Raw genomic sequence first — 10,779 nt, 5'->3', positions numbered from 1 at the left:
ACTCCATTATGTTTGGAAATCAAAATCCCAAAAACCCACTCATAAGAAATTTTTTACAGAATGTCTATGGGCACCGCCAGCCTCTTCAGGCTTAAATTCCTTTTGTCATAACCCTATGGAACCACCTCAGAAAGAATGACTTGGTTAACAGGGCCACAAAAAGGAAGTGGCATGAGGTTTGGGTATAAGACATAAGGGCCAAGGAGGTAGCCAAGGTACCCTGGTTTTGTGCTGAGCCTATATAAACCATTAAGGTATAAAAGTAAATTGAGGTAAAAATAGATTCTCATTCATACAACAGCCCAAAGTTTTAGTCTGGGGTATGAGTGGGCTAGAAGCAAAAATCAAAGTAAACATATTAAAATATGTTTCACAGGGGAAAAAATAGAAATTTGGGGATAAAGTCATTTGGGGATAACTATTTGTACCTTGAGGTAAATTTATTGTCAATTAAAAGCATATTCACTTAATGGGAATAGCCTAATTAGCAAGAGTATAGAAATTAGAATGCTAAAGAAAAGTATAATAGCTTTTATTATAACTTAAACAGAAATTAAAAGAAATTGTTTTGAATATAAAATTTTGTGAAAAACTTTCTAAGTGGTGCTATTATTTTCAGTGTATCCGCTGCAATTTTTACTCAGGATAATAAATTAGTAATAAATTAGTAATAAAACACTTTTATGGTTGCACACTAGACAGAAGTTGTCCAGAGGGAAAAGTAATGCAAAGATGATGATAGGCCAGCATCTCCAGGCTGAAGAAGGCTGTGTGTCTAACTAAGTACAGACCCTCCTGGGGTTTATTTAGTGAAGAAAGCAGCTAACATCACACTCACTTATGATGCAACGTGAGTGGTGGTTCTTAGCCAATAGGAGAGCAACTAAGGGTCCCTCCACCTGGACCCTCCCAGGTCCTACCACTGTCTATTTGGGCTTCAACTAGCTATTGATTAACACTAAGCAAAGTTCTTTATAAGATTGCTCTTCCAGAAGTCCTAGAACACATTTTTATTCTAAAAGTGTCCCTAATTTATTAAGTATATTATGCATAGCTTTGCATTATATACATATATATGTATATGTGTGTGTGTACATATATATATGTACACATCTGTACCCACACTGGGAATAAGGCTATTCCTAATATTCCAATCCCTTTTTGGAAAAAGGGAGCAGTTTACTTCATTAGTTCCTGCGTGCGTGTGTGTGTTCACATCTCCTCCATGTCGCTTGATCAATGTCATCGTTTGCTCTCCAGCCAGCATTGGATCTAATGACCTGATGTATCATTTATTCACACTGAGGTGTAACTGATGAATCTACCTTGACTCCATTATTTTCCTTTAGTGAGATGTATGTACCCATTTGTACCTGTAGGCCTGAGATGGGCTATGCCCCATCATGGGCTTTTCCCACTTGGAAATATATATCCCAATTACTTCAGAGAACTTTAAAACAGAAATCACTTGGCTTTGAAGTGAAATACTTTTCAAGGTTTGAATGCTCGTTCTGAATCTTATTAGCCTTTGACTTTGAGAAATTTACTTGATCTTTTTGAAACATGGTTTCCTTATATAAAACCGATGTGTCATAATATTTACGCCGCACTGAGTTATGGGGAAGATGAAACGAGAAAAGCGCGTGCGGCAGGTTATGTGGATTCAGTAAAGGCTAGATTCCCTTATCCCTACCCTTTATTTCCTCTGCTTGGCCCTGGCGCCCTGGCCACCTTGCCTTGTTTTTGGTGTCTGAGCCCCTCTACTGCTGTTTGACCCATCACTGCTCTTCAGCCATCTGGTTCTTACGAGCACTCTGCCTGCTACTGGCCAGGAGACGCCCACCATCCTGAGTCACCTCTCAGGTGTCCCTGTGTCAGTGCTTATGCGTGCCTGTCTCCTGCTCTCACAGTGAGATCTTCATGTTCCCAAGCCCACTTATCTTTCTTCACTCTACCTTCCACAATTATTATTTTGACTTTGGGTGACTTAAATAAGGAAAATGCTAAGGACGTTTTCTCTCAGAGATTATTTGCATTTCCCCCCAGAGCTAAGGAATTAAGAACTTTGCCAAGAATCAAGCCCAGAAAGAAGAAATTATTATTATTATTATTATTTTAATATATCTTTACTGATTTCAGAGAGAGGAAGGGAGAGGGAGAGAGAGAAACATCAATGATGAGAGAGTCATTGATCGGCTGCCTCCTGCACGCCCCCGAAGGGATGGAGCCCGCAACCCAGGCATGTGTCCAGACTAGGAATCGAACCCCCATCTCCTGGATCCTAGGTTGATGCTCAACCACTGAGCCACGCCCAGCCGGGCAGAATACATTATTTTAATGAAGGCAACCTACCTATGCTCCAGTAATAATGTAACCTAGGCAGTCCTTATTCAGCTTCCTTCTGAAGTGGCCTTGTCTCTCGAAAGTGTTGCTTGTTACAGGAAGCAGGTCATAGACTCCAGCAACCCTTCCCAAGACAGTGCTCAAGAGAGATTAAGCTTTGGCAGCAGATGGAGCCTCCTGATGTGAAAAACCAAAGGGATGTGGAGAGAGAGAGACAAAAACACATTCTTATTGGGTCTTAAAGATTGTTTTTCAAAAGACTAAGTAGTTCAAAATATATTCCTCTAATTCCTTCCTACCTAGACTTGAACTTTTATAGCTATGTAGAGTCATCAGCTTTAGGCTCAGTTTAGACAGTACTCCCAGTCAGCTCAAGAATTCCCTGAAAGAATCAATCCATTCCCACCCAGCTCTGTTTTGCACCTTAATTTTTTTTTCTTTTAACTTCTGGAGATGCTAATTCTCCTGTTTGTGCTGCCCTTTCTAAGAAACAGGTGCCAAAGTGAAACGTTTTTCTACTGATGTTTTTTTAAAGAAAATGTAATTTAATCAGCATGTGTAATTTTCAGCTTCCTTGCAATTTATTGTCTCTGTTGCCGCCTAAAAACACCTACCGCCACCTCCATTTAGTTCAATTTCTACAGAGCTAAGGGGAAACTCTATTATGATAATGATGGGACAGATAAGTGGTTTAACTTAAATTAAATTAGCAAACACATCCAGTTACTCTGCAACCATTCTGAATTTAACAAGAAAAATCATTATCAGCACAGAAGAGATAAGGCCGGATTTTTAAATTTATTTTATTATTTTTTTTTTTTTACCTTTCTTTGTAGAAAACCTCATCTGTGCCAGAAAGTTCCCATCAAAGGCATTAATGGTTGACTGGTTAAAGTCAACCTTCTTAAATTGAAAGCTAGCATAATAAAAGAGTTTGTGATTTAGCCTGTTCTCAATTAGAGGGCTATAAAGTGATAACCCTGGCTGTTGGCTTTAACTGAGAATTATTTCTCAAAATAGATTCCTTATTGCTTTTATCTATAGAAACCAAACATTGTCTCTCTTTTTCAAGGTATCATTACATATTTCCTATATTATTTTTATATTGTCCATGGAATATAATTCAGAGATTATACATTATAATGTTCTTCCAATAAGAATCTTAGGCAACAATCTTACATCAATTAATATTACAAACATTTGATGAACATAAGTTGTATGTTAGACATAAAGCATGGTTGCTAGGGGCTGAGGATACCCCAGTGAGGTTTCTGCTCTCAAGCACCTGAAGTCAAGGAGGAAACAAATGTAGCACAATGATATGAAGTCTATAAAATGGACACACACACTCTGCTGTGGGAGCCTAGAGAACATGTGCTAAATTATGACCTGTATGGTATAAAAGGAAGGACTGGAAAGATGTAAAGGATGACCTCATGGTGGTAAGGTAGAAGGCAAGGCAGTTGAAGCCATTTCTAGAGAAAGGAAAAACTATCAGCAAAGGCCCAGGGTTGTGAAAATGTATAACCTGATGATATTTTTAAGGAAGAGTAAGCGCTGTGTGGAAGTAGAGGGTGAGTGGTGAGGAAATGAAAAGCATGGAGTGGTCAAAGATGCTACCAAGGCGTCTGCTTGGGAGACTGAGCAAGAAATTCACGATAGAGAAATTATTGATTGCCATCTAAATTCCAAACTCCTTAGTATTGTTCAGAATGTTTAACCAAGGAACCAACGAAGTCTATTGCCTGATTATCCAAACTGTGGACTTAAATTTATGAAATGAGAGCTAACATCACACACTCTGATCTACTAAAACAGGCACAAATTACTTGCTTTTGATTCTAGACGTTTTCTTTCACGATCCCTGATTGTTGCAGACAAGCTGTCTTCATTTATTTCTTTCAAACGGTATCTCGTGGAAATGGTTCCTGGGCCTGCAAACACCCTCCTATCCCCACAATCAGAGCTAAGCAGACGGTAAAGATGAATAAGAGCGACTCCGCTAGGGTGTAATTTATGTAAATGCCAGCTTCTCAAACACATGTATGGACTGTGCTCATTTGGCAGCGCTGTTACCTTACATCACTGGCCTATTCTCTTCTTCACTGAACAGCTGAAAGCCTTAAGGTTTTCATTATCAGGTTTAATAGTTTCCAACTAAATCTTGAGTAGAAAACTGCATGGATATTGACTCTCAAGCCAGACATCTGTCTGTGTCCACCTGCCCTTCCTCACTTTCCCTGTCCTCCTGAGCCACTACTTCACACACTAAGTTCTGGCAGCTCTTTTTCCCCGGTATGCACTCACTTCTCTCACCTCCGCTTCCATTCCTTTAGCTCACACTACCTACGCTCATCGCCTGGTAGCTGTAGCAGGTTTCTAAGTGATCGCTCTGCCTCCAGGCCTGTCCCCTCAATCCGTAGCCCACACTGTCATCAACATTAAGTCTTCCACTTGAAAGTATAATTATGTCCTTCTACTGCTGTGTGCCATTGGTGGCTGCCCACTGCCACTAGAATATCATCTAAACTCGTTATGAAAGGCACCACCCCTCACTGTCTGTGTTCCGCCTTTCTCTCCAAACTCACCTGTTACAACTCCCTGTAGTCGCTCTGTCTTACTCTGTGTCTTTGCAAAGCCGGGGCACTTATAGTTCTCCATGCTTCCCTTAGCACAGCCTGATACCTCAGCCCACCTTTCCCCAGACCTTCCCTTGCTCAACTTGTCATCCTTTCTAAGTCAGTTTCATAGTTAAATACTCAGAGAAAACTTCCTTTATTTTCAAGATGAGTGAGTTTATTTCCATTATAGTCAGTCAAACAGCAACCTATCACACTTATTACACTTAGTTCCCTGGATATGCTGCTCTTATTGCACTGGGAATTTTTGAGGACAGGGACTATATTATATTCATAAAAGTATATTCTCAGTGCCTTCCACAGTGATCCATACATTGTCCCAAAGTGTATGCCTATCTAACCATAAATAACTGATCATTACTTAATTTTAAATAGTGAATTTGGGTATAGTACTCATCCTTACACACAGACATTGCCCCAAAATTATTTCTCCTGACTCTTCTCTCACTAAAACCAGGTTGTCTAGCATACCTTGATTTTTTTTCTAAGAAGCGACTATGAGAAAGATTTTCCGAGATCTTGAAAACCAATAAAATACCAGGTGTTGGTAGTTTTCAAAATTATTTCACCTCTGAACTGTATAAACCTTTGCCAAAGTCTCTTATCACAACCCTTACTACCCGGAATTACTTCCTAATCACTTCCTAGCTCTCTCATCCCCTCTGAGCAGTTGGCCTTTATTTCTTCTCTACTCTTTGGAAGTCAGGTTTTTCTCTCTTTCTAGCCTGTCTTAAGTTCAAACCTCTACCCTTTAGCTGATCATTTTTCGTCTGTGTCTCAGATATCACCAATTCCCACGATTCCTACTCCAGGTCACGTTTAGTTTCTTATGAAAAAATAAGAAATTTCTTTTCACTATAAGTTTCTTTCATAGTTAAATAGATGTCAAGCTTTTAGGCAAAAGCCATCCCAAATGCAGCTGCTAACCCACTGTTGGGAAGTAGAGAGAGAATTCTCTTATAGTACCAATTGACAGCTCTCACTTTTTGTCAGGAGGAAGACGGTGCCACCACATGATGTTCAAGTTCTCTTGCATAACACTTACTTAGGAAAGGCTGCATTAATTCTGTCACATCACCAGGTCCCCTTTGGGTTTAGGCCAGTAGCGATTTACTCACTGGTGTCTCAGAGACCGCAGTGGAGGCTGTAGCTTCAGGGAATTTCTAACCTCTTCCTACTCAAAGTGTGGTCTGCAAACCAGCTCACTGGCATAAATGGGCCCTTCTTAAAGTTGCAGAATCTCAAACCAACTTCAGACTTTCTGAAGTAGAATTTGCATTTTAACTGAGATCCCAGATGATTCCTAAGCACATTCAAGTTTGAGAATCACAGACCTAAGGACTGGCACTGGGTGACTGCTGTGGACTGGGTGTTCCAGGCTGCCTCGTTAGAGGAAAACGTCACCAGCTTCTTCATACATCCTGACCATGCTCATCTCACAGCAGCAATGACTCTATTCCAAAGCGAAAAACCTTAAGCCACAAGAATTTAGATGTCTATCTAATACTGCAAAAGATTGGGAAAGCCTGCAGTGAAAGGAGACACAGGAAAATAAAAGAAAAAAGAACCAAATCTGAAGTACCGAATTAATATTCATTGAGCTCTGCAAAAGAGAATTCTCTTTATGTTTTAAATCACCCTCAAATATATTTTCACTGCTTAGAAATGAGATGTGAGAAGAGAGCATGTGACGGGAACAATGTTCAGTTAATTTCTCCATATGCAGAATGTAATTTTAAAGTTGGAAAAAATTAAAAGCCAAATGATATTTAGAAAAGTGATTTTCTTTATAAATGGTCTTTGGGCGGCATATTATTTTGCTAAGCCTGTCATAACAAAACACTACAGACTGAGTGACTTATATAACAGAAATATATTATTTTCACAGTTCTGGGGGTTAAAAGTTCAAGATGTGTCTGCATGTTTGGTTTCAATTGAGGCCTCTCCTACAATTCAGAATAAACCATCTTCTGGGGGAACTAAACCTACAGGGAAAGGGCATATCACCTTTAAAAGTTCACATTATTATTATTTTTAAATATATCTTTATTGATTTCAGAGAGGAAGGGAGAGGGAGAGAGAGAGATAGAAACATCCATGATGAGAGTCATAGCTCGGCTGACTCCTGCAGGCTCCCTGCTGGGGATCAAGGCCAAAACCCGGTCATGAGCCCTGACCGGGAACAGAACCAGGATCTCCTGGATCCTAGGGTGATCCTCAGCAGCTGAGCCATGCCGGCTGGGCAAAGTTCACTTTAATTTTTGATATCACGTATTATAAAAAAATTATTTATGTGCAAACATTTGTTTAAATACTTGATTATTTTGATAATAATTCTTTGTGGGGCTATGTTTGTTTATTTTGCTTTTCATATACATATAACGTGATATTTAGCATCCTCTAATATTCTGTTTATCTTTATACTGTTTTTCTCTTCCTAGCAGTTATCAGCATTCAACTTATGTTTGTCGTTTGTTTTCTCTATACTTGGATACAAACTGCATGAGAATATTTGTTTCCTTTCCTATCTAGTAAGCTTTCTAGCTCCCAAGCAGGGCCTAACACATGGTAAGCTTTCTTGCTTCCAAGACTTTGTTATTGTTTCTCCTCTTGTCTATTTGTAGATTAATATATTTTTGAAAATTTGTTTTAAATATATCTTTATTGATTTCAGAGAGAGGAAGGGGGGGAGAGAGAGTTGAAACATCAATGAGAGAGAGTCATTGACCAGCTGCCTTCTGAATGCCCCCTACTGGGGATTGAGCCCTGGGAATGTGCCCTGACTGGGAATCGAACCCCAATCTCCTGGGTCATAGGTCGATGCTCAACCGCTGAGCCATGGCAGCTAGGCAAACAAACAAAAATTTTAAGGACTTGTTATACTTAATGGTATTTGGGACTTAAATTAGATGTATATGATGTACATGTGCTCCTAACCTGTAAGTATAATATCACCTTTGCTTAATATGATTTCTGTATTTTCAAAACTTGAATTAATAACACTGATGTACTCCAGTCTCCTCTGGTAAAGACTGCTGTGTTTGCAGCTATCATTAGACACTGAACATGCAGAAGAAAAAGTAAATATTCATTATTTTTTTATAATCTTATGTGGCCTGTGTGATTGTGATGTTGATAAAACATCTGGATGACTAATTGAACAAGCAGGAATTCCACTTTCATCTGGATATTTTGGTCTAAATTAAATGTAGGCTTCCTTCTGAGAGCCCTTCAACCTTCATAAAAATAGAGTAATGTTATCAGCTCCTAATGCATTCTCTCTTTTTTTTCTCTCTCTTTCCATCGCCTCCCCCAGGAACCTGATATTTTCATCTCTTTACTATTATACTCTTAATCCATTATTTGAAGAAATAAATGACTGATAAAAGATAAAATCCTACCCTAGCCATTTAGATTTGCATTTAAAATATACCTACCACAAAAGCTTTTTAATGAAATAAACCATTTTAACAGCTTTACTGAGGTATCAGTGGCATACAATAAACTAAAACTACACACATATAAAGTATACAATTTGATAAATGTTGACATATGTAAAAATATCTGTGAAATCATCCTCATAGTCAAGATGGTGCAATAACCTGCACCCTCCAAAATTTCCTTCTGCCTCTTTCCACCCCAACTCCCAAACAGCCATCATTAAAAATCCATTAAGAATTTTATTATTTAGTGATATTGTATGCGGTTTCCTCTTTGCTTCTGGAATCATGTCAAGTAGATTAGTCTTGATAACTGAATACCTCTCTGTCAATATTACAGAACACATGTGGAATAGGATAACTCTGTTTTGAACTGGTAATGCTTCTTTTCTGGACCAATGAAAAAATGTAGATGATCTTGAGGAACTCCCAATGCAAAAACTTGCAAGAAATTTTAGGATAGAAACCTGAAGTCAGGAGCTAGATTTTACTTTAGTCAAGAAGAGCTAAGTTTGATACAAAATGAGGCTCTACTTTACACCCATCTAAATAAAAATAATCTGTGGAGATGTACTTGTTTATAGATAATTGAATTTGTCTTTGAATGGTCTAGGAGATATTGCCCATAAGTAGAAAGTTATTTAAGATAATTTGAAACCATTAGCACTATCTTCAGTTTTCACTGGGCATACTGAAGTTGTTAACATTGTAACAACCAAGTTTTGCTCCTGTTCTATCACCACCTATAACCCATTTAAATTGTCATCTAGCTTCAGAGTCAAATTATGTAGAAGTTTAGCAGTAAATATCAGAAAGTAGTAGAGGCAATTTCATAATCACATCAGAGTGGAGAGTCAGGATAATGTTGAGGAGAAAACAAAATAGAGAAAAGGTCCATAGAGGTGATGGAACTCAAATCAATCCTCCAGAAAGATGCAGTCCTACCTTCACAGCTTATCTATTGAGAACATATGATTCGTGGCAGACCAGAGTACCAGCCTAATGGAGAACTGAAAGGAAGTGAATAAAATATGTGGGCCTAGACAAGGCACTGCTTAAGAAATCACTGCCTCTGGGGAAAGAGGTGTGAGCTAGAAAGCAAAGGCATCCCTTAGAAGCTTGACAATAAAAGGAAACAAGGAGTAGAATTTAAGACACAACACAGCAGAATCACAATACAACATACCAAGCCTTCACTCTGCAAACAGAACAAAACAAACAAACCTGTCAATTAAAGAAACCTACTTCTGTATATAAACCAAATGTGTAAGCCAACCAAACACTTCTCTCCTATGTATACCATCTGTTATAGCTAGTCCAGGACATTTCCAATGGACTGGAAAATGATGTAGAACATTCACTCATGGTTACTATAAGAAGATAAACCAAAAGTGAAAACATTTTTCTGTTGGTGAAAATTTCCTTCCCCCAAACAATCATAAAGTAGATGAAAACTACAATAGCACACTTCAGTTTGAATTAAATACCCTTAAGTAGACATTGAGAGATATGAAAAAACAATTAAAATTTAAAATTCAATAGAAACTCAGTAATTTAAAATGTCTTTATCTCATTTTATTATGTGCATTTGGCCTATGTACTTCTGGAATTTTTATTCCATTTCACTGATCCATGCCCTAGGACCACAACAATTTTTTTTCAGCAAAGAAAGGAAAGGTTTATTTAAGACCACCACTCTAATCTGAAAAGTAGTGTTTTCACTCACACTAGTTCTTTGATATTTTTGCTGAGCAAAAGTCTTCACAAATCTCAATGATACCCAATGTTTGTAAGAGCTGATTGTCATTAAGTATGCAATACTAGGCATGCATTCATTTGTCTATCTATCTGAAAAAGAACTATCCAATTTAGGTTCCCTGAGCCTTTTGTTCCTGTAGGTCTTAGACATTCTATTGTTTAAAATTCCAAAATGAATTATTCGCAGACTGCTAAAATCACTGAAAATTAAGGGACCCCAAATAATCCATTGTTTTCAACTGGATGTGCAGGAGAAATCCAGAGGATAAACTATCTGAAAATTTTAAGGACAATAGCCATCAACATGGGTTATCTCTCAAGAAAGTACATTTTATGAAAAGCATGTTATTAATTCATTTTCTTTAATTCATTTCAGAAATTACTTTTAGTTTTCATTGTATGTCCTTCACTTCCTTGGTTAAGTTAATTTCAAAGTATTTTATTCTTTTTGATGCTATTGTAAGTGAAATTGGCCTTTTTTCCTTTTCAGATTACTCGTTGTTAGTATAGAGAAATGCAACTGATTTTTGTGTGTTGACTTTGTCTTCTGCTACTGTGCTGAATTCCAACATATATTTTAAATTCATAATTTGAATACA

Source organism: Miniopterus schreibersii (assembly GCF_964146895.1).
Source record: "Miniopterus schreibersii genome assembly, chromosome: 6".
Classification (NCBI taxonomy): domain Eukaryota; kingdom Metazoa; phylum Chordata; class Mammalia; order Chiroptera; family Miniopteridae; genus Miniopterus; species Miniopterus schreibersii.
This window is presented reverse-complemented; position numbering follows the sequence as displayed.